Source organism: Drosophila erecta, unplaced genomic scaffold (assembly GCF_003286155.1).
Source record: "Drosophila erecta strain 14021-0224.00,06,07 unplaced genomic scaffold, DereRS2 tig00000550-arrow-arrow-pilon, whole genome shotgun sequence".
NCBI lineage: Eukaryota > Metazoa > Arthropoda > Insecta > Diptera > Drosophilidae > Drosophila > Drosophila erecta.
This window is the reverse complement of record NW_020825271.1, coordinates 1-27,666: the sequence shown is the minus strand read 5'-3', so window position 1 is coordinate 27,666 and position 27,666 is coordinate 1. Positions and strand designations below refer to the sequence as shown.

The window sequence follows — 27,666 nt, the reverse complement described above, 5'->3', positions numbered from 1 at the left end:
AAGTCATTGGTCCAACGTGACGGACACACTGAAACTGCTTGAAAACAAGTATGACAGAACTGTCTTTGATTAAGATGAGGCAGACATTCTGCAATCAGAAGTTGCCGCACTAGAGATGGTACTTCAAATGAAGTTAGAACAGTTCAAAAGTTCCAACTGCGACGTGCCAGAACTCCCAAAAGTGGACCTTCCAACGTTCAATGGAAATGCGAAGGAATGGCCAACATTTTTCGAGCTGTTCTCTGAACTAATAGACAGCAGGAAAGATCTCAGCAACACAAGGAAGCTGGGATATTTAAGAGCCTGCTTAAAAGGAGAAGCTCAAATGGTGGTTAGCCATTTGATAACGGGATCAGCAGCTAGCTATGCAGCAGCGTGGGAGCTTATCTGCAAACGCTATGAGAATAGCAAAAAAATATTATATCTCAAATTCAGAGCACAATCAATCGAAAAAAGAAATGAATTCGTTCAAAAGAACAACATGTGCTTTAGATGCTTTGGAAAGCATAATGCTATCGACTGCAGAAAGGAAATTACATGCAATCGATGCTCCAAAAGACACAACAGCCTTCTGCATGAAGACACAAAACGCAGTATCAACAGCAATAGCCTTAAGCAAGGCCAAGACACTCTATTGGCTACAGCTGTTGTTTTAGTGAAAAACAAAGCTGGAGGTTACAATGAGTTGAGGGCGCTTATTGACGGTGGATCCCAGAAGACGCTGATTTCAGAGGAAGCAGCACAAATATTAAGGATTCCCAGAGTAAGGAGTACTATAGAGGTCGAAGGTATCTCCCAGACTACTCAACTATCAAAAAATAGTGTCCACCTAACTATCAAACCAAAAATTCCAAGCAGCTTCAAAGCATCAACGGAAGCATTGGTTTTACCAACACTCCATAGAGCCCTTCCCAGCAAAAAGTTTGATATTGATATCAACAAAGAGTGGAAGGGCTACAGGCTAGCAGATCCACGATTCAACGAGCCAAGCAGAATTGACATAGTGATAGGTGTGGATCTATTTCCCCTGATTATGATGGAGAAAATAAAAACCGTAAATGGAATCTTGGGACAAAAAACCAAATTTGGATGGATTGTGTCCGGAAATATAACTCGAGCAGCAAAACAAAAAATTATAAGTGCCACTACATCAATAAATTTAAAGGACCTGAAACGCTTTTGGGAATTGGATAGATGGAAGCTGATTCAACGCATCAGAGGTGATTTTTGGAAGAAATGGAAAGAGGAGTATCTGGTGTCATTGCAAAAGCGAACCAAATGGCGGCAAGTAAAGCCAAATCTGAAGGAGGGACAGCTGGTTCTTATAAAACATGAGAATACTCACCCTGCAAGATGGTCAATGGGAAGAATCATTGGTACGACTAAAGGACAAGATGATAAAGTCCGGGTAGTCACGGTCAAAACAAACGAGGGGGAAGTAAAAAGATCGCTAAATAAGATCTGTCAACTTCCTGTTAGCGAAGCAAAACCAGCTGGAGCTGCAACGCCATCTATAACGGAGTCAATGCAGCTACGCAAGGACAAGAAGCTTAGGCAGCGAGTTCCAAAAGACAAAAGGAATGGCACTGGAAGCATAGCTACTGTGCTATGCTGTTTATTGATATTGCAAGCTACAACTGCGACAGAAAAATCGGAACCTCAAAAACAGGCCAAAGAACTTGGGAAAATTTACGACATCGACGCAAAAGCTGCAGTTATGGTGAACAAAATTGGTAAAATTGAAGTCGCTAAATCCAGTTGGCAATTATTGTTTTATTATGACATGCAAGCCTATTTTGATGTCATAAAACAATCAGAGGACTTCCTGGAAAAATCCCGCTTGGTTTGCAAAAAAATGGGAGACTTCAAGGACTACTGCGATTTCTTCGGCTCGACAATACGGAAAAAAATTGACAACATAAAAGAAAAAGACAAAATACTTCGGCACCGTACCAACAGAAAGAAAAGGTTTATACTGTTCTTTGATATCGGAAATGCAAATAGAATACAGGAAAATATGCAAACGATCATAAGAAACGAAAAACATCTAATGGAATATGTTGACAATCAGACCTCGGTCATCAATGCCACGGAAGAATTAGTAAGAGCAACTACGATAGAAGCAAACCGAAATTTGGGAAATCTGACCAAACAAGTCAATATTATTGCAGAAACCATGAAGGAGCACTTTATGGTATATAAGGAGTCAATTAAATTCCTTATGTTATCAAATCAAGTGCGAAACTGGATTGAAGAGGCAGAAAGCCTACAAGCAACAGCGATCTCAATGATAACGGACATTAGTGAAGGAAGAATTCATCCTACACTAATTGCGCCTAACAAAATGCTGGAGGAGCTCGAAAAAGTTAAGAAAAAATTAGGACGAAAACAAATGCTACCGGGTGGAAATTCAGTTATACAATTACCACTGATCTATAAACTGATGAAGGCATAAGCTATGTTGAAGGATAATGTCCTATTCATTGAAGCAAAATTGCCGATATACAACAATCAGGAAACGGATCTCTTTGAAGTAATCCCAATACCACTGTGAACAAAGCTTATTCCGAAATTGAATTCTAAATATTTTGCGTTAAATACAGACATAAACGCATATCACCTAATGTCTGAAATGGAAATTAACCAATGCAGACAAGAGGATTCGACAACATGGCTTTGCGAAAGTAATTGGGCGTGGAAAAACGCGGAAGATCACTCTTGCGAAATATCTCCATTGAAACCAAGCAAGGCACACTCATGCGAAATGATGGAATTCCAAGGCAATTCGTTCATCAAAGAGATAAGTGGATCCAACCGTTGGCTATTTAAACTGTTTCGGAATACAACAGCTAATATAAGATGCAACAAACAGCATCAAATTATAAGACTGCCCAATTAAGGCATTATACAACTACTTGCAGGATGCACAGCAATATTAGGGGATACAACAATAATTACTCCTCAAAAAGTAATTTCGACAGCGTCTGAAATGTCTATCTTCCCCAGTTTACGAATTATAGATGACAAGGAGACATGGAACGTGGTCCCGCTGAAGCACTTGATTGTCAACAACACTAATGAACTGCAAAATCTTCAAATGCGCATCAAGACTCTGAAAAATAACAAAGTACACATTGATGACTTGATTTTCCACACGGCAAGCGGACACTCGTCCCTAGCGTTGACAACGATTATTATAATTATAATGGTCATTTATATCCGGAGGCCGTACATTTTTCCCCCCCGGAGAAACATGTGTTTAGACATGATAAGTAGACAATCTATAAATATGTTCTATTTAAGGGCTGCAATAAACATGTCACGGGACAGCATAAGTGGCAACTACAGATAAGTACGGTTGCAGTGGTCTATTGCCGAAGTGTCAAGAGATATGATCACGCGGGAGGTGACTAGCGCGGTCATAGGCTTCAAACATAGATTTGAGAAAAACCTCAGCTGCATTGACCAACGCAGACTGCAGCGTCTTACAAGCGCTGCATTATATAATTAGATGATAAGAACCTATGTAAGAATGAATAAAAGGCGATGCCCTCGCAGCAGCGAGGCAGTTAGATTCAAACACCCGAATTGAACTCATTAAGTGTACGCATTAGTTTATAGTGTGAACAATATCTATTCATTTACTGGTTGCTCTCATAACTTTAGTTATGTTGTTCGGACTGACCATTTCTATGAAGGCGTTTTGAAATGTAAGGAAATCTATTTCATTATGAAAATAAATTACGCTATTTTTTGTACACAATTATTATTTTATTAATTCTTTTGCTTACGCACTTGTCATTTCTTTATAATGGATTTTTAGTTTTGTTTTATGAAAATATTTTCTTATTTCTGTATTGTTATTGTCGTCTTTGACAAATTCTATTTGTCTATTATAGTAGTTTATTGGTCTTTCTGTAAAGGAAATGTAATTTTGGTTATCCCATGAACTACTATTTAAGCAAGCAGCTGAAGTGGGAGATTCACAGTAGAAGTGTTCTAGTTTTACACGTGAAAGTGCATATTTTATATGGTAATCAAACTCATAAGTTTGATTTTCTATCTTTGGAGTTTCATGTTTGGTTTTTTGATATTAACGAGTTGATGATCACTTAGGATCTGAAACTTACGACCAAAAAGATAGGACTTGAAGTATTTAGTGGCCAAGACAATAAATAAAGTTATTTTTCTATTGCTGAATAATTAATTCATTGAGAGTACGGCTAGCGTAACAAACAGGTTTATGATCCTGTGATAATACAGCACCTAGAGCGGCATTGCTTGCATCTGTGGTCAATGAGAATGTTTTTTCGAAATTTGGGTAAATTAATATTGGTTCGGACACAATTAAAAATTTTAATCTTTCGAAGGCTGATATATAATCGGTATCTTTAGAATTTATAACGGAACCTTTTTTTAGTGTTTGTGTTATGGGTTTAGCAATTTTTGCAAAGTTAGGAATAAATTTACGGTAGAAAACGCAAAGTCCTAAAAATGATTTGATTAGTTTTAGGTAATGGGAATTTTTGTATGGCTTCTATTTTATTTGGGTTGGTCTTTATGCCTTCCAAAGTTACAATGTGACCTAAGAACTCTGTTTCTCTTTTCATAAATTCACTTTTGACAAGGTGTAACTTTAGATTAGCTTCTTGTAATTATTATATCGTCCATGTAAACTAAACAATCTTTGTAAATTAGGTCTTCTAATAGATTGTTAATACAACGTTGAAATGTTGTATGTGCATTCTTCAGTACAAATGGCATGCGAGTGTACTCGTAAAGTCCATTTTTTTTGTGGAAAAAGCTGTTTTTTGAATCGAGCTTTCATCCATTTGGATCTGATGAAAATCTTTTGCTAAATCTATTCTAGCTTATCTAGTATTTCATCCATGACAGGAATTGGGTACTTATCATCAATAGTAATTTCGTTTAGTTTGCGATAGTCGATTACTAACCTAAACTTTGTTTTACCAGAAGCATCGCTTTTTTCGTTATTATCCAGATAGGAGAACAGTTCGATTTTCAAACAATGCCTTGTTGAATTCCTTCTTTGATTTGCACCTCGAATTACTTGTCGTAGGCCTGGGGGTATTTATAAGGTTTCCTATTTCTAAATTTTTTTAACTGTTTTAACTGGGAAATTAAAAAATTTTTGCTCTTATGATGTTTATTGTAGACCCAGTGTCTATATATTGTTTAAAACAATATTTATGAAGGAATTGTGTCTTCTTCCTCGTCCGAGGCATGTAGATGAAAATTTTCGGACGTATCCATTTCTGAATGGCCACTGGTACTAGGTATTTGCCTTTTTGTTGCCGGATTCGGAGCGGATGAAGAAACTGGATTTTGTTGATAGTTGGAGGAATAATTTAAAAGATTTTGTTTCTGTGTCTGTGCTTGGTTGAGTTTTTGCTTAAATTCTTGGAATATGTATTCGAAAGGCTGGTCATGGCTGTTATTATTATATTTTTGTTCATATATTGATTTTTATTTTGGCTAATTGATGTTTGATTATAATTTCGATTTCTATTTTGATTATTTGAAGTGTTATTATAGTTTGGGCTGTACTGATTTTTATTTTGGTTATTTTGAATGTTTTGGGATTTTGGGTGATCGGACCATATCCTGTCTTAACAACCCCCCTGCTGTGCAATTTGCTTTTATTTACTGACTGTTGTTATGTTAAATCTGGCTAATAGAATGTAGAGTCTATCTGGGAGTTTTTTAATAATTAAATTTTTTACTGTATTGTTCATTGCATTTGTATAAATATGATTATGTAGATCATTATTGATTATAATTTTGATTTCTATTTTGATTATTTGAAGTGTTGTTATAGTTTGGGCTGTACTGATATTTATTTTGGTTATTTTGAATGTTTTGGGATTTTGGGTGATCGGAGCATGTACTGTCATAACATCCCTCCTGCTGTACAATTTGCTTTTATTTACTGACTGTTGTTATGTCAAATCTGGCTAATTGCATGTATAGTCTATCTGGGAGTTTTTTAATAATTACATGAACTGTATTGTTCATTGCATTTTTATAAATATGATTATGTAGATCATTATTTTCTAAAGCTAGCCTTTTTGTTATTATATTACAAATTATTATTACAAGTTATTATAAAGCATTTTGCTTCAAGCTCAAGCTCACTATAGTTTAGGACCACCGACTGCGCCAATAACGAGTTCGCGGTTGCAAGTTTTGAAAAAAATATACTTTTTATTTCAAGATAATAATACAACTTTGAATCGGAGACAATTCACGTCTTAATGGTAAGTGGATGAATTAGATCTGAATCTGGAGTGTGAGTTGAACGCTTAGCAAACCCTTGGTCGACTTTGTTTATATGAGCTTGAAGGCTCTCTTCTTTGTTCAAATGGGTAGTGCTCTTTAAGAGAGTTGCGCATGGAAAATTACCAGGATTTGTGCTGCGATAGCTATTTGGTTGCTTAGCGGGAATAACGAATTCAGCATCGGCGGATGTTTATGTCTATGAATCAATTGCTTATGTTAACTCAGCCGAAATTGTTATTGTCAAAAAGAGCTTGGGATCTGACTTATGTGTTGGGGTTGTAAGTTTAAATGTGTTGCTGGGCACATGGATTGAGTGGGTTTGATCAAGTGGTACATATGTACTGTGTGTGTGTGTAACAAATTGTTATACTGTGGTACATATGCATATACATATACATATACATACATATACATATGATTATCACATTCGGCACGGTATCGCAAAGTTATCTTTTTAATTTTTAAATTGGGCAAAATGTTTGTACTAAAGTGTACTTTGTGTTCGCTATGACAAATTCGTTGTGACAAATTGTTTGGATTTAAAACTGGATAAGATACAATTTTCCAAAACGAAATGGAAAGCATATTAAAGCTATTGCTAAGTGCTGTTAAGTGTTTATTGTACAAGTTCATTAAACCTGTAAAACCGCGTTTAAAGTTCGTGTGTAAATCAACGAAGTTGCGGAAAATTGTGCAGTACGGCAAAATCGAAACTACAAAGAAAAGTAATATTTGATAGCGATAAACTGTAATAACTCGAAAGTTGTTTGAAAGTTACAGCATAAATGAAACTGCGACTCGAAATTTTTTTCATGCCAAACCATCCCAAAAAAAGAAAAAAAAAGAAAACAATTTTTTTTTGCAGTGCTCAAAAGACAGACCCTTTCCCATTTTCCATTTTGGTTATGATTTCCATTCGGCCAACGTTTCCCAATTGAAAACCGAAGAAAAATTAACGATTTTAAGCATCTGCGCCGTAATTAGGTTTTAATGCGCCAACTTACCGCGCCACTACCATATGTTATTCCATCAATAAACAAGCGTGTCATCTTAGGGATAGATTTTTGGAGAAGTTTTCAGTTAGCTCCAGGTGTCATATCAAGCATTGATACTTCTAGTCCAATTGTAGATAGTACTGATACTAATCTAAAAAAAATTTCCATTTGCTTTCCAGAAAAGCAATTAGAGAGCGTAATTAATTTATTTCCTAACTATAAAGAACAGGGATTGGGAAAAACATCCCTCATAAGCCATGATATTGACGTCCGTGACGCTAAGTCAATAAAAGAAACGCGTTTTTATCCCGTTTCTCCCGCTGTAGAGAAACTTATCTACGTAGAGGTGGATAGATTGATGGCGTCATTGAGCCATCGAAGAGTTCTTGGAGCTCTCCGATGAGGCTCGTTATTAAGCCAGGCAAGGTACGCCTTTGTTTAGATACACGACGCATAAACGAGTGCACTAAAAAAGACGCGTACCCGCTGCCAAATATAGATGGCATTTTTTCTCGGCTTCCCAAAGCCAATATCATAACTATCTGAAGGATGCATTCTTGCGAATACCCCTCACAGATGAGGCTAAAGCCATTACAGCTTTTACTGTGACTGGGCGGCCACAGTGATGCCGTTTGGTCTCTATAATGCTCCACAGACCATGTGCCGGTTAGTCGATGAATTGATCCCTGCAGACTTGAAAACATGTGCTTTTGGTTACCTTGATGACATGTCCATTCTTATCAGATTAGCAGAACAATTTGGTAGGGCTAATTTGACTTTGAATGTGGCTAAAAGTCGTTTTTGCGTTACAGAAGAAATTTTTACGGACAGACGCAGCGGAGACTGCTTTCCAAAATTTGAAGAATGTAATCACATCGGTACCGGTTCTTCAAAACCCGGATTTCTCTAAGAAATTCTTCCTACATTGCGACGCAAGCGATTGTGGGGTGGGTGCTGTGTTAGTGCAGCATTCACATGACAATGTTGAACGCCCAGTGGCATTTGTGTCCAAAAAATTAAACACGGCACAACGCAATTATGGCCTTACCGAACGTGAGTGCTTGGCGGCTGTGTTGGCAATTAAAAAGATTAGGTGTTATTTGGAGCTCCAAGAATTTGAGCTCATAGTTTACTATGGCTTATGCGACAGACGAATCTTAAAGGCACGTTGGCTAGATGGTCTATGCGTTTGCAGGGCTAAAGGTTCTCTATAAGCCATAGGAGAGGTAGCGAAAATATAGCGCCGAGGAGGTGTCAGCCATTGAGCTGATTGAGCCAGAAATTGATCTCGACTCTGCTTGTTTTGATTCGGAAAATTATGTACGAATGCGAAATGAATCGGACACTTCGGAAGGAAATTATCCAGATATAAAAGTATTGGGTAAATATTTATATATTCGAACTAAACATGAAGATGGCACAGATTTAGGTATGCAGCAGGCATGGAAGTTATGGATACCCAAAGGATATGTGAAAATTCGAAAATAATGATGAAAGGGTAACACATAAATTAGGGATTTACCATATAGTGTCAAAGGTAAATTAGTGTAACCTCATTTCCATTAGATATACTGGCATAGCGGCAGTATACACCCATGAGCTTTCAGAATTTTGTTCTTTCTGTTAATTTTTTTTTTTTGTGCTTTAATTATAAATCTTACTCATCTACGTAATAGGCACGGGACTATAAATTAAATTCAATGTGGCTTTCTGATCGAGTGAGGGCTTTATTATTTGGCCAACGAACCCCCCCAATGCCAACTGTAAGCTAGCTGCAACCAGGGTCCCAACGGCCAACAATTTAACGAAGATATCACCACTCAATCTACTATGAAAGTTTTCCACTACATTTTGATTTCCATTCGGCCAACGTTTCCCAATCGAAAACGGAAGAAAAATTAATGATTTTAAGCATCTGCACCGTAATTAGCTTTTAATGCGCCGATTTACCGCACCACTACCATATGAGATCACTCACTCAAACACAAAACTACAAAACTGAAATAAACGTGATTAGTAAAAGTAAACAATGCTCGTTAATTATTGAAATTAATCTGGGAAGCTGAATGACGAAAAAAAAATGTGCCGCTTTGTAAACTGTTCGACTCAAATCAGTTTTTAGCTGTTTAGCTTGCATTAACGCACGCCTGAATTTCGAGTTTCGGTGCGGTGCAAGGTGAACAAAAAGGCGAAAAGCAATCAAAACTGTTTTTCCATTTTCCCAGTGTGCGTGTGCAGTAGCAAAATCAACCGCATTAATTATATATAATTATATGTTGGTAATTTCCATAAGACAAAAAAATATAATTTTTATTAACTGAATAATTACAACACTTTATTTTTGGAGAACACCGACCTTCTTAATTTAAGTCTCAAACTGAACTCTTCTTATTGATCTAGATTGTTTTACGTTCAAGCCTCGGGTTCGAGCTTTTCAAATATGGACTTTGGATTTTAGGATTAGAGAGAGAGCTTTGGAGTTATCTGCATTTCTCTTGGATTCAAGTGCATTCGCTCTTGGATAAAAGTGCTCTTAGATTCTTAAGATTTTGTTTATTTGAAATTTAAAACTTTTGTTTTCGAGTTTGCGAGTCCGAACTTTGAACGTGGGAACGTGACAATTAGGCAAAGAATGTTTGGGTGATTTGTTTAAATAACATCCTGTATTCGTATTACTTGGGGTTTTTCCGTTTGGCCTTGGTTCTGGGATTCTGCTGAGGGGTTATGGTTGTTTGGAATAAAAGGAACAAGATAGATCCTGGAGTCCCTGCGGTACTACCGCTAGGCTATGCTTCGCAGGGCCAGGGTGCGCTCTGTGTTACTCCGGTGGACGTATTCTGGCTCTTTCCCTCTCAGCTGCACGCAACCGCTTCATCGAGTCCGCAGCGAAATTGCTTAACTGGCCCCAGAAGCACTGGTCCGAGATCATACGCTCCCCTAGGGTCGACGGCTCCATTATATTCTCCATTAAGCTTTCCCGGTCGCGGTCGAATCTCCGGCAATTAAAAATAATATGCTCGGCAGTTTCCTCGACGCCGCATTCTGGGCAGTTGCGGTCATCATCGTGGCCGAACCTGGTTAGGTAACTTCTAAAACACCCATGACCGCTTAGGATCTGGGTCAGCCAGAAGTTAGCCTCGCCATGACGTCTTAGGGTCCATCTGGTCACATCCGGGATTATCCTGTGGGTCCATCGCCCCTTCGTCGACTGCTGCCACCGACGCTGGCGTTGGCTTTTATGGCTCGCCTCTGAGCAGTGCTGCACTCTCCTCCGATCTGCTTTATCTCGTCGTAGATCTCTTTTGCCTCTACCGCCAACAAGTCTATTGGGATGGTCCCAGCTATAACCTGTGCTGCGTCGTCCGATATTGTCCGGAAACCGGGACACACTCTCAGGGCACACAGTCTCTGCGTCGCTTCCAGACTCCTGATGTATGACTGCTTGTTGGTAGCTTCGGCCCATATAGGGGCTGCGTAAAGTGCTGTCGCCCTGCAGACAGACTATAGCAGTAGCCTGCGTCCCTGCCTAGGGCCCCTACAGTTGAGCATTATTCGTGCTAGGGCCCTAGCGACGCTCGCCGTCTTCCGATTTGTCTCCGCCAGGTGTTCTTTAAACGATAACCTGGTGTCTAGCATAACTCCAAGGTACCTGATTGCCCTTACCGACGTGATGGTGGCGCCACCGACTTGGATGGTGGCTGTCTCGACCTGCTTGCGGCTGGATATCAGCACGGCCTCCGTTTTGTGGTTTGCGATATCTAGCCCGACCGATGAGAGCCACTCCACTATGGTGCAAATAGATGCATTACCAAGGCCCTCGGCTTCCCGAACTGTTTTTGCCACAACTACTATGGCAATATCGTCGGCGAAGCCGATCACCTTGGTTCTTCCTGGCAGTGGTAACCACAGCACCCCGTCGTACATTGCATTCCACAGCAGTGGCCCAAGTACTGAGCCTTGTGGGACTCCGCAGGTTACCCTGTGCTCCAGTGTGCCCCCTCCTGTGTCGTAGACTAGTACTCGGTCGCTGAAGAATGACTGAAGAATGTCCACTAATTCATCCGGTAAGCCTTGGTTCCGTAAGGCTCTTATGGTGACGTCCCATCTTGCCGAGTTGAATGCATTACGGATGTCTAGTGTCACCACTAGACAGTACTCCTTGGCGCCTCCTTGCCACCTAGTCCCTTGCATTGCCTTCGAGGCGATCTCCTTCACTGTAGCGATCGCGTCCACGGTGGATCTCGCCTTCCTGAAGCCAAACTGCATTGGCGAAAGGTCCCCTGCAGCGGAGATGGCTACATGCAGTCTACTGCTAAGGCATCGCTCGAAAGCTTTGCCCAAATGGTCAATCAGGCATATCGGCCTGTATGACGATGGACTCTCGGGAGGCTTGTTTGGCTTGGGAAACAGAACCAGATTCTGTCTTTTCCAGCGCTATGGGAAAAAGCCTTTCGTGAGGCACTGGTTGAAAACATTTGCGAATGTTTCCGTGTGCTCGTTCATGCCTAGCCTAATGGCGATGTCCGGGATTCCATCTGGGCCTGGTGCTTTTCCCGATGGCATATCACTGTATATCTCAACTGCTCGAGTGAGACACTCTACGCTGTCCACTGCGTTCTCGCCGATGACAGGATTTCCAAGTTCCCTCAGGAACGTGTCCCGCTGGAGCGTCCTTGGGTTGAAGTGCCTTTGCCTTGGTGGGGCTGCGGTGGACTGAGCCCCATTCTTCTGCCCAGGCGTTAAAGTCCCCCGCGATGACCACGTTCCGCTCTCCTCTTGCGTCGTTAGCCAGATCCTCTAGGATTGCTGATAACTCCTGAAGGGTTAGGCGTGGTGGTAGGTAACAGCTGTACAGGCACAGGTCACCAACAACCCCCCGAACATAGAATGAGCCGATGCGCAGGTTCCTTGGTCGGCTTACCCCGTTGGTCAGGATCGCGGCGCTCCTCGTCTCGTCGAGTAAATAGTCCATCCCCGGGGTTTTTTTAAACGGCTCGCCAATAAGAGCAACGTCAGCTTAAGTTTCGCGCATGGTTTGATTCAGCAGGTGGTGCGCAGCCTCGCAATTGTTGATGTTAATTTGGATAATCTTCACTTTCTCAGTGGCTTGGTACTCATAGGGCATCTTCTACTACCCGCAATGTGCTTTGCGTCGGCTTTCCTGGCGCTGGTGCATAAGAAACATTTGGCCTCTTGTGTGCAGCTGGCTATCTTATGCCCGGTTTGTCCGCACTTGAGACAACAGTCGCTGCGATTTGCAGGGCTCTTGCATCGCGCCGCAATGTGGCCGAACTCCAGGCACTTGAAGCACCTAGGTCTAGCCTCGCTTTCCTTGACTCTGCAGACTGTCCATCCCACCTTCAGCTTTCCCTTGGCCAGGACCGCTTGCGCCTCGCTACACGGCAGGCCTATTGTTGCCGTTTGGGTATCCCTGAAGGAGGGTCGAAGGCTTCTCAGCTTTATTGAGCTTGTGTCAAAATTAAACTGATCCGCCAACGCCTTTGAAAGATCCTCTGCAGCGACTAGTGGGTCCAAGTCGCTAACCGATAGGAACTGCATCCTCGAGTCCTTTGACAGCGCTCGCACAGTCGCAGCTCCGTCCAACACTGCTTCTAGATCGCTCTTCATCAGCGTTGCTTTTCTGTCGCCATCCCTGTACAGCTCGAGTAATAAGCTGCCGCTCGCTGTGCAGCGGACCTTGTGGACACTCTTTTCAAGCTCCTGCAGTTGACCGTCACATCGCCTCGTAACCAAAGCCAAAACCTCGCTGTAGGTCTTGCCTTTCGCTTCCACTATCACCGCGTCGGGTCTCCGCGTCAAGCGTGCTTTCTTCCTCGCATCCACCTTCGTCCATTTGTCTGGCTTGCCACGACTCTGAGTTTCAGCTTGCTGTGCCGTGGCCTTCTCCGCTGTCCTCGCCTGCCGCTTTGGAGGGCTGGCTCTCTTCTCCCTCGGCCTCACCCTCTGTGGTATCTTCTGCGGAATCTTCGACGGGTAGGGAACATCCGTTTGTGCGAAGCTGTCTCTTTTTGGGCTGGGGTTAGTATGCTGTAGTTTGTCCACGGCTTTCGCTTTACTACCCCCGCACTTGGGGCATCCCGGCAGGGCATTCGTAGGTGCGTTGCCTGGTTTGTACTCAATTTCAAGCTCCCTGCTGGCATCCTCCTGAAGGACCTTCATTTTGGCGAACATCGCTTTCATTTAGACGTTGATGTGTCGCACCTGCTTGACATTGGTTAGGATCATAAGCTGGTCCAAGACCAGTCCAATTTCCGTCAGCTTACCGGCACACAGGAGCTGTCTATCGGCCTTCGTCCTTTTTGGGGGTGTTTTGCGACTCGATCCGGAGGGGCTGTTTGGGGTCCGAGCCCGCTTTGGCGTGTCCTGCACATCTACTCCCTCGGCAAGGTTGGACCCGCCAGCCTGTAGTGGCGCAGATGCCCTTGGCAAGATCGGCGAGCGCAAGATTTTCCTACTACTTAGGAAAGCCCCCGTATTGTCCATACCCTTCTCTTTTTGGCTTGTTGCTTTCACTGTCGAGGCGGCCAAGCTTGCCACCACCTCGCCACGTTGGTTCAGAATGGGATTTGGGGCCTCCAGAATCTGTGCTTTTGCCGTGGAGTTTTCCACGGGTGGATTGCCAACTAATTGGTAACCACCTGGAGTAGTGCTGTTAATAATCGACATTCTTTACTCGTATACGCATTTTATACCTACTGCCAGGTTTGTTTTACAGTTTATACCTACAGCCAGGTTTAAATTACTGCCGGCCATTGTGGCACAGACGCAGACCACGGAGCCGCCCATTATGGGTCAGACGCTCAGTGGATTTCAGTGTGATGGTGAGAAGTGGGGAAGGGTTTTTCACCGGTGGGAGTTATACCGGTGACCTTTTGGGTCAATTTTCAATGTGATTCCATGAGTTGTCGTCAAGGATTCTCATCAGCAGCCCAGGAAAGTATGCTACAACCTGCGCCAAGATCGTTTGTCGAGTTGCATAGCAAGTAGCTATTGACAGTTAGCGATAAGAAGTCCCCGAAAACCACAGCGCCACCTGTGGTTGGAGACGCTTGCGGCTGTCGTTTTCCAACACTGGGTAAACAGCTGACTTAGATCAGCTGGCGTGACATTGCATCTCGCGTTGCACAAAAAAGGAAAGGGGACGAAAGAGAAAACTGAAGAGAAAGCTACGAATAATTCTCTCACCCTGACCTATCTCATAGCCCTGGAGGTCGCAGCCGGCGGACGGTCCATGGAACTCCGGAGATCATGTCCTCACCGGGTAAGTGCACTGAACAGCGTCGCTGATATAGGCCGCAGCCCCTGGCGCGTCCCCGCTGACTCAGCGCGGAAAATTTTTTTTTCCGCGAGTTTTTCCGGGAGCGCCAACATGATGCGGCCGTCTTCGACCATTTCCCGCCACCTCCCTCCACACACATGCTGGCTGTATGCGAGGGTGTGTGTGCATGGGCGTAAAGGCTGACTGATAAAAAGGAAAACAAAAAAATTACAAGAAAAATAAAACATACACACACACACACACCAATGCAGCGGGGCACCAATACATCGGCACAATTTCTTGGAGGTAGCCTGCCATGTAAGTTTATATATCAACGATTATGTATTTCGCAGTTGTTGTTGCTGTTTATACTGCAGCTTAGTCGCTGTGAATGGCGGCATAAATAAAGAAAATATAGTCGCATTTCGCTCTGCTCCGCAACTTACGTTTTCCATTTTACCATTTTCAACTCATGAAAGCAGAAGCCTAGTTAATTATAATCATGGCTATGTCTTTTGTCGCAATTACCATTTTTACCCCGTATGAACGTTTCCAACGGTACGCAACGTAAACGAACTGTTAATTACGTGTGTGCGATTTGTGTCTGTGTTGTAAGTGTGTTGCCCTCCTTGCGGCTGCCACCCTCCTCCCACAACTCCCCGTTCCATTTGTTACGTTAAGCACTTTTCATTGCGTGCCCTACGCTTACGACTCTACGTTTATGCGGGTAAAGTTACGAAATTCATAATAGCAATGTTCAAATAACTTTCACAATATGTAGGACATAATGTATATAATTAAACTTTTTTCTTTGTATGCGTGGAAAAGAAAAATATTAATAAAATATGATGGCTTAGTTTTCAGTTCAAACCTCTATTTAGGGTGAATTTGAATTAAAAACTAAAAAATTGTTTCCGAACTTCTTTAAACCACAATTATAATATTCCATGTGATGCAATATCTAATTTAATATCTGTTAGCGAAAGAAAACAAATAATGTTTGTACATCAGAGTGGAGCAATTACGAAAAAAATATATAATTATATTGATAGTTATGTCATAATCGCATAATAGCACCCATAACACCCACAGCGTATTGTTTACATTCATATGTGCCCATTCTGTCCAAAGCGTACAAACCCGTTGCAGCACACCCATTACAATCTGCACGACACCCACCATCACCATCCAACAATCCCGCAATAGGTCGACGTCCCTAATGGCCGTCCATCAGCGTCGGCTCCGTCAGCTGCGCCTGATAAGAGCCAAAATAATATATTTGCGCCGTTCCAAGTTCCATGTTTACACGTCTATAACTGTTGAACGCAATATCCAATCTAATCATAGCGTCGTTTTGTAGGTTATGTCAAGACATTTCAAATTATGTATAGTATTGCCAGATACGAGCTCTGTAGCGCTTTGTACATAGCCGCGAAATTCAAAAGACAAAAAGGCGGAAGGGAGATATTTGCCAAACTATTTATAATATTTGCGGAAGTTGGAATCGGAATCGGGCCTTCATTTGGACAGGAGACGTGGCGGCGACCTCGGGCTGTGTCTTTACTTTCGGAGACCAACTCTGGTTCGATACGTTCCGCTTAAAGTAATAGCTTAAATGCAATTCCCATACACGTAAATGCGTGTTTTCTTTTTTCGGTATGTTCAACAATTGGGAATCCAACGGAAAGGTCAGGTATGATAAATCGCTCTGGATCATTCGGTGCCTAGGAGTGGTGTTAAACTGTTAAATTATTACTTTACATACTTTAATAGAAAAAAGGCTTTCTCAGGCTAAATTTGTATAGGAATTAAGTAGATTATGTCTAAGCTTCCAATGGAAAGGAAAATGTATGACTTCATCCGAAAAAAAGCATGTTTGTTACTCACGCCCCAGTGGGCATAATCGTTGGAAAGAACATTGAAATCCATAGTTTGTTCGGCACTTAACCCGCAAAATCGATAGGAATTACATAACATATGTTAAATTTTATAGCAGCTTTTCTTTAGTTTGTTATTCTATGATTTTTTTGCTTGTTGCTCCTATAAGTTCTTTTTTGATGAACTAAGCATAAAATCTTTCCCACCCAACGTAGATCGGGCGAATAGCCGGATATGAATATTCTATTGTAGGTTATTAATTTTTTGGAGTTTCTTATCACTGACCGAGCAAAATTAAAAAAAAATACATTTTCTATGACCTAATTGGCCGCATTACTCACCAATCTGTGATTGTGTCTCGTTTCAGCCCCAAGCTCAAGAAAGCCATTGTCGAAGCCACCGAAAGGGCGCCGAACCTGAACATGGCGAGAATTGTAGGGACCCAGAAGAATGGTAGACACATTCGTGCCGTCGCGAGAACCGATGTCCAATAAAATCAACCCGAAGCGCGAACCGGCAGCAGCAGCAGCAGGAACCGGTGCCACGGATCCACCTCGACCGGATCCTCCAGTGCCGGCAACTTGACCTCGCTGTTCGAATGCCCCGTGTGGTTTGCTATGTGCTGCGCGTGTCCTGTCGCTCCAAGCTCTTCTGCTGCCCCACCTGCCGTGGCCCGCTGGCGAATATCCGCAACCTGGCGGTGGAGAAGGTTGCCTCGAACGTAAAGTTCCCGTGCAAGCACTCTGGTTACGGATGCACGGAAAAGACAGAACACGAGGAGACGTGTGAGTGCCGGCGCTACCTGTGTCCGTTCCCGGGCGCCAACTGCAAGTGGCAGGGCCCCCTGGACCTAGTCATGCAGCATCTAATGATGACGCACAACATTGCACAACGCGAACATTGTGTTTCTGGTCTCCGACATCAAACGGCTCGGCGCCGTCGACTGGGTGATGATGCAGTCCTGCTTCGGCCACCATTTCATGCTCGTGTTGGAGAAGCAGGAGAAGTACGACGGACACCAGCAGTTTTTTGCCTTCGTTCAGCTGTTTGGGTCGCAAGGAAGCGGAGAACTTTGTCTACCGCCTGGACACGTCGATTGCGCAACTGTTCGCCGACAATGGCAACCTGGGCATCAACGTGACCATATCTCTGGTCTAAGCGCACTGTCAATTCATCGAGTTCTTTCATTTTTTGTGATTGAGATTGAGAAGAAAGAGTTTTGCAGAGTTGTTTTATAAAAATGATTCTCTAATCTAAGAACTTACATATGCATGTAAGTTAACACCACAAATGTTTGGATAATAACATTTTGAGCTGCACGCGTATCCGGGGTTGCGCAACACTCGTGGGGTCGCACGCGCGTCCGGTTGCGGAACATACGTTGTACCTGCACAACATAAATGTGCAAACGTAGCGTCTGCCCAATTTCCGTGAGCAGTGCACCTATTTGGCTGCCAAGAATTAAAACGAACTGCCGCTGATAAACGCACCTAATTGGCTGCTCCAGCGAAACAGTCAAGTCCAAGAAGCAAGCAAACTCACTTACATCGGTCTGCAGACGTTGGTCGCAGACAATTGGTTCGGAAGAGGTGGAAGAGGTACCCCAGTAGATCAGCGAAAAGGAAGACTACCTGCCAGCCAGTCCAGGATGTATTTTATGATGTAAGTAGTATTAAGTGAAAGGAGAACAAATCGAATGAAATAGATAATCAAATTAAACAATTGAAATCCTTAAAGAAAATGAATATACTTTAAAATAAGAATAAGAAAAAAAGTCAATTCTAAATAATTAAAATCAAGCATTTTTAGAAATACTGAAATTTAAGTAAAAAGTTAAAATAAATTCAAGTAAAGTAAATAAATTCAAATATCGTTCTTTAATATTAATTTAAATATACATATCTAAGAAAACTAAAATAAAAATTAAAATACAAATTAGAAAAAATTCAATTTAAAAATAAATAAAAGAATAAGAAAAAACTCATAAGTCAAAATTTTTTTATTAATTAAAAACAATTAACAGAAATTACAAATAATACATTTTTTTGAAAGAACTTATAAAAATCATTATCAAACTGGAAAGCAATTGAAACCTACAATATCATTATTTTTTATTTTTGCCAATTCCGCTCACTTATTTTTGTTACTGAACATTATCGAGTTCTTTGAGGCGCTGATAGGAAATGTCACAATAAGAGAAATGGGAATAGACATATTTTCAAGACAAGGTTTCATATTGATAGTAAACACACTAAAAATTAAATTAAATCAACAACCCTCACGAGAACTATACAATCTCCGACTAGAACACGCCAATAAAACTAAAAAACAAATTATGAAAAATATCTCAAAATTCCCAAAACTGTTCAGTGACCCAAACGAAAAATTAACGTTTACAACAAAAGTGGTAGCAACGATTAGAAGTACTAACACCGACCCTATCTATTCAAGACACTATCCTTACCCAGAAGCACTCAGGAAAGAAGTAGGGAAACAAATACAGGAGCTACTCGAAAATGGAGTCATAAAACCATCAAGATCGCCTTACAACTTTCATTGATGCATCGGGCCAAATTCAGAATGGTGATTGATTATAGGAAGTTGAATATGGCCACCATTCCCGATAGGTACCCGATCCCATACATTAATTTTGTCCTTACACAGTTAGGAAAAAACAGGTTGTTTTCCGTTATAGATTTAAAAAGGGGTTTCCATCAGATTCCCCTAAGGAAATCCGACATAGAGAAAATTGCTTTTTCAGTGAATCAGGGTAAATATGAGTTTACGAGATTACCATTTGGGCTCAAAAACGCGCCTTCTATATTTCAGAGGGCACTAGACGATATACTTGGGTACAACGTCGGTGTAAGACGCTTTGTCTATATAGACGACATAATCACATATAGCAAAACAGAAGAACAGCATGCAAGCGACATTAGTAACATTTTCCGAACTTTAGAAGAGGCAAATATGAAGGTTCAGTTGGACAAGTCCGAACGAATTTTTCAAAAAAGAGGTAGAATTCCTGGGATTTTTTATAGCAGACGGTTGAATTAAAACAAATCCAGAAAAAGTAAGAGCAGAATTCCCTATTCCCAAGACACTTAAAGACCTTCGATCCTTTTTGGTACTTTCAGGGTTTTATCGGCATTTCATAAAAGACTACGCAAAACTGGCTAAACCCCTTTCAGCCCTTTTAAGAGGGGAGGAGGGCCGAGGCCGAAGACTGCCTCAAGCAAAACTCTAATAAGTCTCGATGAGAATGCAATGGACGCTTTTATAAAGCTAAAGAAAACTCTTGCATCTGAGGAAGTTATGTTAATTCACCATTACTTTAAAAAGGAATTCCAACTGACAACGGACGCTTCAGACTATGCAATAGGAGCAGTATTGTCCCAAGAAGATAGACCTATAATGTTTATTTCAAGAACTCTGAGTAAAGCCGAGAAGCACTACGCTCCAAACAAAAAAGAGATGCTTGCCTTGACGGTTCCACTAAAGTAAAGATTTTCACAGACCCCGAATCACTCACGTATGCCACAAGTCCCAAAAGTAGGAATGACCAAATGAAGCGCTGGAAAGCAATCGTTGAAGAATATAATCATGAACTTTTACACAAGCCAGGAAAATCAAACATAGTAATAAACACCCTCACCGCAACAGTTCACAGTAGAAACAGCTCGCCAGAAAGCCTAATTCCAATGGCTATGGAGCCACTAAACGTCTTTAAGAATCAAATAATACTGAATATAGGAAACCAGGCCTCTTAAAAATTTGAAATCATTTTTCCAAGCTATTCGATGTGGAAAAGCATGTTGAAATCTTAAAAAAAAACCCTTCTGTTATAAATGGACTTCACTTCGACGAACGCACTTTAGGACTCCTACAGGAAATATACCGATAGCATTTTAGAAAATTTAGGGCCAGATTTTCATCAAAAATTGTAACTGACCTGACGGACGAAACGGATCAGGAAAATAGAATGATTACGGACACAAAAGAGCTCATCGTAGCGCAAAAGAGTTATGAATAAGAAGAAAAGGCACATCGAAATGTTAGGTAGCAGAGATAGATATCTCCAGATAGCAGAGATTTCGATATAAGACAGGAGAAGATTAACGGAGTATTGACAAATAATTATAACCGAGTAATTTTAAACATAGCCAAGTCAATGAATAAAGACCTCATGGTCACAACACCAAATAAAGAAATATATTTTTTTTTATTAATGGAACTCTGTGTGAGTTAACTTGTATATAGTAAAATATCCATTATTACACCCACAACTCCCCGTAAGATAATTATAAGCAACATACACTAGTATATAAGCTCATATACACACATTAATGTATAAACACAAAATATCTAAGTCTAAGCACAAAATGTAATCAAAGAACGAGAGACCTTCGATTAACCTTGGACACAGCGCCATGTTCCAAAGACAGCCTTTCTCACAGTTCGCAAATCATAAACACACACACTTGTCGTCTTATCATAAACATAGACACTTGTCGCCTTTATAAACATAGACTCAAGTCGCCTAATCATTTGCATTCGACCCTTTGCATTCGCATTCGACGCCTACGCACTTGTCCCAGGATTCTCCAATTACCCCTATTTCTCAAAAGACTCTTTTCCAACAGGATAATAGAGGTTTACAACCCAACTCTCTTAAACTTCGCTCTTTGGCTTCCCCAAATTGCCTATAAAACAGCAAGCATGCCTCCATGCAGCAGTTCAGTACTGAGTACGTTATCAACCGCGATAACTCCGCTTAAGCCAATTTAAACTTCCAACTTAGTGATAATCAAATGGCTCTAGTTCTTTCCTTAAATGGAATAAATAAAAAGGTTTAATAAAATATAAAACTCAATCGTGAGTTTTTTTTATTAAACCCTCGGTCTGAATTCGGAAATGGTGCAGCCGGTAGGATAAAAAAAAAAGTTGTACGACTCGTTTACAAATATCAATCTAGTGATCAAAGACCCTTGTACGACCAAGCGTATCTTTTAATGATTGAACCACGCGAATCGGCGCTAAGTGAACGTAAATCGTAAAATAAACTCTATTTATCAGCCAAAGAACTACGTATAATCAGTGGTTGCCACACAATAGTCAAGTGCATACGATTAATAAAAGTGTAAAAACAAAAAACCAAAAGACTATACAGAAACAAAATCAACTATAGCATGTTCGGTTGCCAACTATTATCAGAATCCCACTTGAATCAAGCCTTAAGTCTAATTAGGCATATACCTTCATTCACAAGGTCGCCATCCGTTGCCTCTACAATACACCCTTCAACGGAAAGTATCCGTAAGTTTGTCAAAACTAAAGAAACTTAGAAACTAAATCATTCACAATATCAAATAAGCTTATGCTAGAAAATAACGTTAACAACACCTTATTATACACAAATGCATTAAACAACACAGTTAAAGATGTGATCATGAGAAAATTGCCCGATAGGTTATTTATGACCCTCACTAAACTCAAACAAATAGCACAACAAGAAGGTATATACGAAATAACCAATGACCGAACGAAACACCAAAATAACTCAAATTCTAACACAAATCCACCCCAAACTTCTAAGTTTAAAGGAAACTATCAAAATTTCGCGAATAATGTTATGCACAACGCAAATAAATCAAATCCCAACAATAATTCAAAACCTATTGTATCAAACCTAGTCAAGCCTAGTAGACACTGGATATTATTAAACAAAATTTCTCTAATTTCCCAATCAAATTCTCTAAAATGAAAGACCACACTATAAATGGCACTATTTGAACCAAAGCGTTTCATTGCATTCAAGCAAACTTTGTCCGACTAAACAAACATTCTATATTCAGAATTTCTCAGAAAAATATGATTTATTATTAGGCAGAAACTATTTAGAGTCAAGCAACACTCAAATTAACTATTCAACACAAACAGTCAACATAAATGGCTACCCATTTAAAATGTGGTACGATCACATCCAAACAGATGGGTCAAAGGATACCAATGAGTACCCCAAGTCATGTAACCTAAAGGAAAACCCTCTACATACCCCAAAAAAGGAGAAAACCCTCCGTAAAATTAAGCGGAAACCCCACTTAAAACCAGACGAGTCAAAGGTTACCAATGAGTACCCCAAGTCATCTAATCTAATTTAAATATACATATCTAAGAAAACTAAAATAAAAATTAAAATACAAATTAGAAAAAATTCAATTTAAAAATAAATAAAAGAATAAGAAAAAACTCATAAGTCAAAATTTTTTTATTAATTAAAAACAATTAACAGAAATTACAAATAATACATTTTTTTGAAAGAACTTATAAAAATCATTATCAAACTGGAAAGCAATTGAAACCTACAATATCATTATTTTTTATTTTTGCCAATTCCGCTCACTTATTTTTGTTACTGAACATTATCGAGTTCTTTGAGGCGCTGATAGGAAATGTCACAATAAGAGAAATGGGAATAGACATATTTTCAAGACAAGGTTTCATATTGATAGTAAACACACTAAAAATTAAATTAAATCAACAACCCTCACGAGAACTATACAATCTCCGAGGCGCTGATAGGAAATGTCACAATAAGAGAAATGGGAATAGACATATTTTCAAGACAAGGTTTCATATTGATAGTAAACACACTAAAAATTAAATTAAATCAACAACCCTCACGAGAACTATACAATCTCCGACTAGAACACGCCAATAAAACTAAAAAACAAATTATGAAAAATATCTCAAAATTCCCAAAACTGTTCAGTGACCCAAACGAAAAATTAACGTTTACAACAAAAGTGGTAGCAACGATTAGAAGTACTAACACCGACCCTATCTATTCAAGACACTATCCTTACCCAGAAGCACTCAGGAAAGAAGTAGGGAAACAAATACAGGAGCTACTCGAAAATGGAGTCATAAAACCATCAAGATCGCCTTACAACTTTCATTGATGCATCGGGCCAAATTCAGAATGGTGATTGATTATAGGAAGTTGAATATGGCCACCATTCCCGATAGGTACCCGATCCCATACATTAATTTTGTCCTTACACAGTTAGGAAAAAACAGGTTGTTTTCCGTTATAGATTTAAAAAGGGGTTTCCATCAGATTCCCCTAAGGAAATCCGACATAGAGAAAATTGCTTTTTCAGTGAATCAGGGTAAATATGAGTTTACGAGATTACCATTTGGGCTCAAAAACGCGCCTTCTATATTTCAGAGGGCACTAGACGATATACTTGGGTACAACGTCGGTGTAAGACGCTTTGTCTATATAGACGACATAATCACATATAGCAAAACAGAAGAACAGCATGCAAGCGACATTAGTAACATTTTCCGAACTTTAGAAGAGGCAAATATGAAGGTTCAGTTGGACAAGTCCGAACGAATTTTTCAAAAAAGAGGTAGAATTCCTGGGATTTTTTATAGCAGACGGTTGAATTAAAACAAATCCAGAAAAAGTAAGAGCAGAATTCCCTATTCCCAAGACACTTAAAGACCTTCGATCCTTTTTGGTACTTTCAGGGTTTTATCGGCATTTCATAAAAGACTACGCAAAACTGGCTAAACCCCTTTCAGCCCTTTTAAGAGGGGAGGAGGGCCGAGGCCGAAGACTGCCTCAAGCAAAACTCTAATAAGTCTCGATGAGAATGCAATGGACGCTTTTATAAAGCTAAAGAAAACTCTTGCATCTGAGGAAGTTATGTTAATTCACCATTACTTTAAAAAGGAATTCCAACTGACAACGGACGCTTCAGACTATGCAATAGGAGCAGTATTGTCCCAAGAAGATAGACCTATAATGTTTATTTCAAGAACTCTGAGTAAAGCCGAGAAGCACTACGCTCCAAACAAAAAAGAGATGCTTGCCTTGACGGTTCCACTAAAGTAAAGATTTTCACAGACCCCGAATCACTCACGTATGCCACAAGTCCCAAAAGTAGGAATGACCAAATGAAGCGCTGGAAAGCAATCGTTGAAGAATATAATCATGAACTTTTACACAAGCCAGGAAAATCAAACATAGTAATAAACACCCTCACCGCAACAGTTCACAGTAGAAACAGCTCGCCAGAAAGCCTAATTCCAATGGCTATGGAGCCACTAAACGTCTTTAAGAATCAAATAATACTGAATATAGGAAACCAGGCCTCTTAAAAATTTGAAATCATTTTTCCAAGCTATTCGATGTGGAAAAGCATGTTGAAATCTTAAAAAAAAACCCTTCTGTTATAAATGGACTTCACTTCGACGAACGCACTTTAGGACTCCTACAGGAAATATACCGATAGCATTTTAGAAAATTTAGGGCCAGATTTTCATCAAAAATTGTAACTGACCTGACGGACGAAACGGATCAGGAAAATAGAATGATTACGGACACAAAAGAGCTCATCGTAGCGCAAAAGAGTTATGAATAAGAAGAAAAGGCACATCGAAATGTTAGGTAGCAGAGATAGATATCTCCAGATAGCAGAGATTTCGATATAAGACAGGAGAAGATTAACGGAGTATTGACAAATAATTATAACCGAGTAATTTTAAACATAGCCAAGTCAATGAATAAAGACCTCATGGTCACAACACCAAATAAAGAAATATATTTTTTTTTATTAATGGAACTCTGTGTGAGTTAACTTGTATATAGTAAAATATCCATTATTACACCCACAACTCCCCGTAAGATAATTATAAGCAACATACACTAGTATATAAGCTCATATACACACATTAATGTATAAACACAAAATATCTAAGTCTAAGCACAAAATGTAATCAAAGAACGAGAGACCTTCGATTAACCTTGGACACAGCGCCATGTTCCAAAGACAGCCTTTCTCACAGTTCGCAAATCATAAACACACACACTTGTCGTCTTATCATAAACATAGACACTTGTCGCCTTTATAAACATAGACTCAAGTCGCCTAATCATTTGCATTCGACCCTTTGCATTCGCATTCGACGCCTACGCACTTGTCCCAGGATTCTCCAATTACCCCTATTTCTCAAAAGACTCTTTTCCAACAGGATAATAGAGGTTTACAACCCAACTCTCTTAAACTTCGCTCTTTGGCTTCCCCAAATTGCCTATAAAACAGCAAGCATGCCTCCATGCAGCAGTTCAGTACTGAGTACGTTATCAACCGCGATAACTCCGCTTAAGCCAATTTAAACTTCCAACTTAGTGATAATCAAATGGCTCTAGTTCTTTCCTTAAATGGAATAAATAAAAAGGTTTAATAAAATATAAAACTCAATCGTGAGTTTTTTTTATTAAACCCTCGGTCTGAATTCGGAAATGGTGCAGCCGGTAGGATAAAAAAAAAAGTTGTACGACTCGTTTACAAATATCAATCTAGTGATCAAAGACCCTTGTACGACCAAGCGTATCTTTTAATGATTGAACCACGCGAATCGGCGCTAAGTGAACGTAAATCGTAAAATAAACTCTATTTATCAGCCAAAGAACTACGTATAATCAGTGGTTGCCACACAATAGTCAAGTGCATACGATTAATAAAAGTGTAAAAACAAAAAACCAAAAGACTATACAGAAACAAAATCAACTATAGCATGTTCGGTTGCCAACTATTATCAGAATCCCACTTGAATCAAGCCTTAAGTCTAATTAGGCATATACCTTCATTCACAAGGTCGCCATCCGTTGCCTCTACAATACACCCTTCAACGGAAAGTATCCGTAAGTTTGTCAAAACTAAAGAAACTTAGAAACTAAATCATTCACAATATCAAATAAGCTTATGCTAGAAAATAACGTTAACAACACCTTATTATACACAAATGCATTAAACAACACAGTTAAAGATGTGATCATGAGAAAATTGCCCGATAGGTTATTTATGACCCTCACTAAACTCAAACAAATAGCACAACAAGAAGGTATATACGAAATAACCAATGACCGAACGAAACACCAAAATAACTCAAATTCTAACACAAATCCACCCCAAACTTCTAAGTTTAAAGGAAACTATCAAAATTTCGCGAATAATGTTATGCACAACGCAAATAAATCAAATCCCAACAATAATTCAAAACCTATTGTATCAAACCTAGTCAAGCCTAGTAGACACTGGATATTATTAAACAAAATTTCTCTAATTTCCCAATCAAATTCTCTAAAATGAAAGACCACACTATAAATGGCACTATTTGAACCAAAGCGTTTCATTGCATTCAAGCAAACTTTGTCCGACTAAACAAACATTCTATATTCAGAATTTCTCAGAAAAATATGATTTATTATTAGGCAGAAACTATTTAGAGTCAAGCAACACTCAAATTAACTATTCAACACAAACAGTCAACATAAATGGCTACCCATTTAAAATGTGGTACGATCACATCCAAACAGATGGGTCAAAGGATACCAATGAGTACCCCAAGTCATGTAACCTAAAGGAAAACCCTCTACATACCCCAAAAAAGGAGAAAACCCTCCGTAAAATTAAGCGGAAACCCCACTTAAAACCAGACGAGTCAAAGGTTACCAATGAGTACCCCAAGTCATCTAACCTAGAGGAAAACCCTTTTACATACCCCAAAAAAAGGAGAAAACCCTCCCTAAAATTAAGCGGAAACACCACTTTAAACCAGATGAGCCAAAGCCATCTAATCCGGAAGAATCAAAGACTACCAATGAGTGTCCCAAATCTTCTGAATCTGAGGAAAACCCTCTTATTACCCCTTACATAGAAGCCCTTCTAGTAACATCCGCTAACTACGCCTTAAACGACGAGTTAAGAGAATACAACGTATTCAGATTAGAACATCTAAATACGGAAGAAAGGGAACAACTTTCACACGTTTTGCTCGAATACAGTGATATTCAGTACAAAGAAGGTGAAAATTTGACCTTCACAATCACGATTAAACACTCTATTCATACAAAGCATGAAGACCCTATCTATAAAAAACCATATAAATACCCCCAAGCATTTGACCAAGAAGTTAATAAACAAATCAATGAAATGATAGAACAAAAAAAAAAAACAGGAAATCTAAATCCCGTAATGGATGAAATATTAGACAAGCTTGGACGCTGTCAATACTTCACAACTATTGATCTAGCTAAAGGTTTCCATCAAATTCAAATGGACCAACAGTCAATACCCGCATTCTCAACAAAACATGGACATTACGAATATACTCGTATGCTCTTCTGTTTGAAAAATG

At 39.9% G+C, this 27,666-nt stretch overlaps 1 pseudogene; it reads left to right on the top strand.

The window, feature by feature from the left end:
• Positions 1 to 16,935: 16,935 nt before the first annotated feature.
• On the top strand, positions 16,936 to 17,619 carry LOC6556008 (annotated as a pseudogene).
• Positions 17,620 to 27,666: the final 10,047 nt, after the last annotated feature.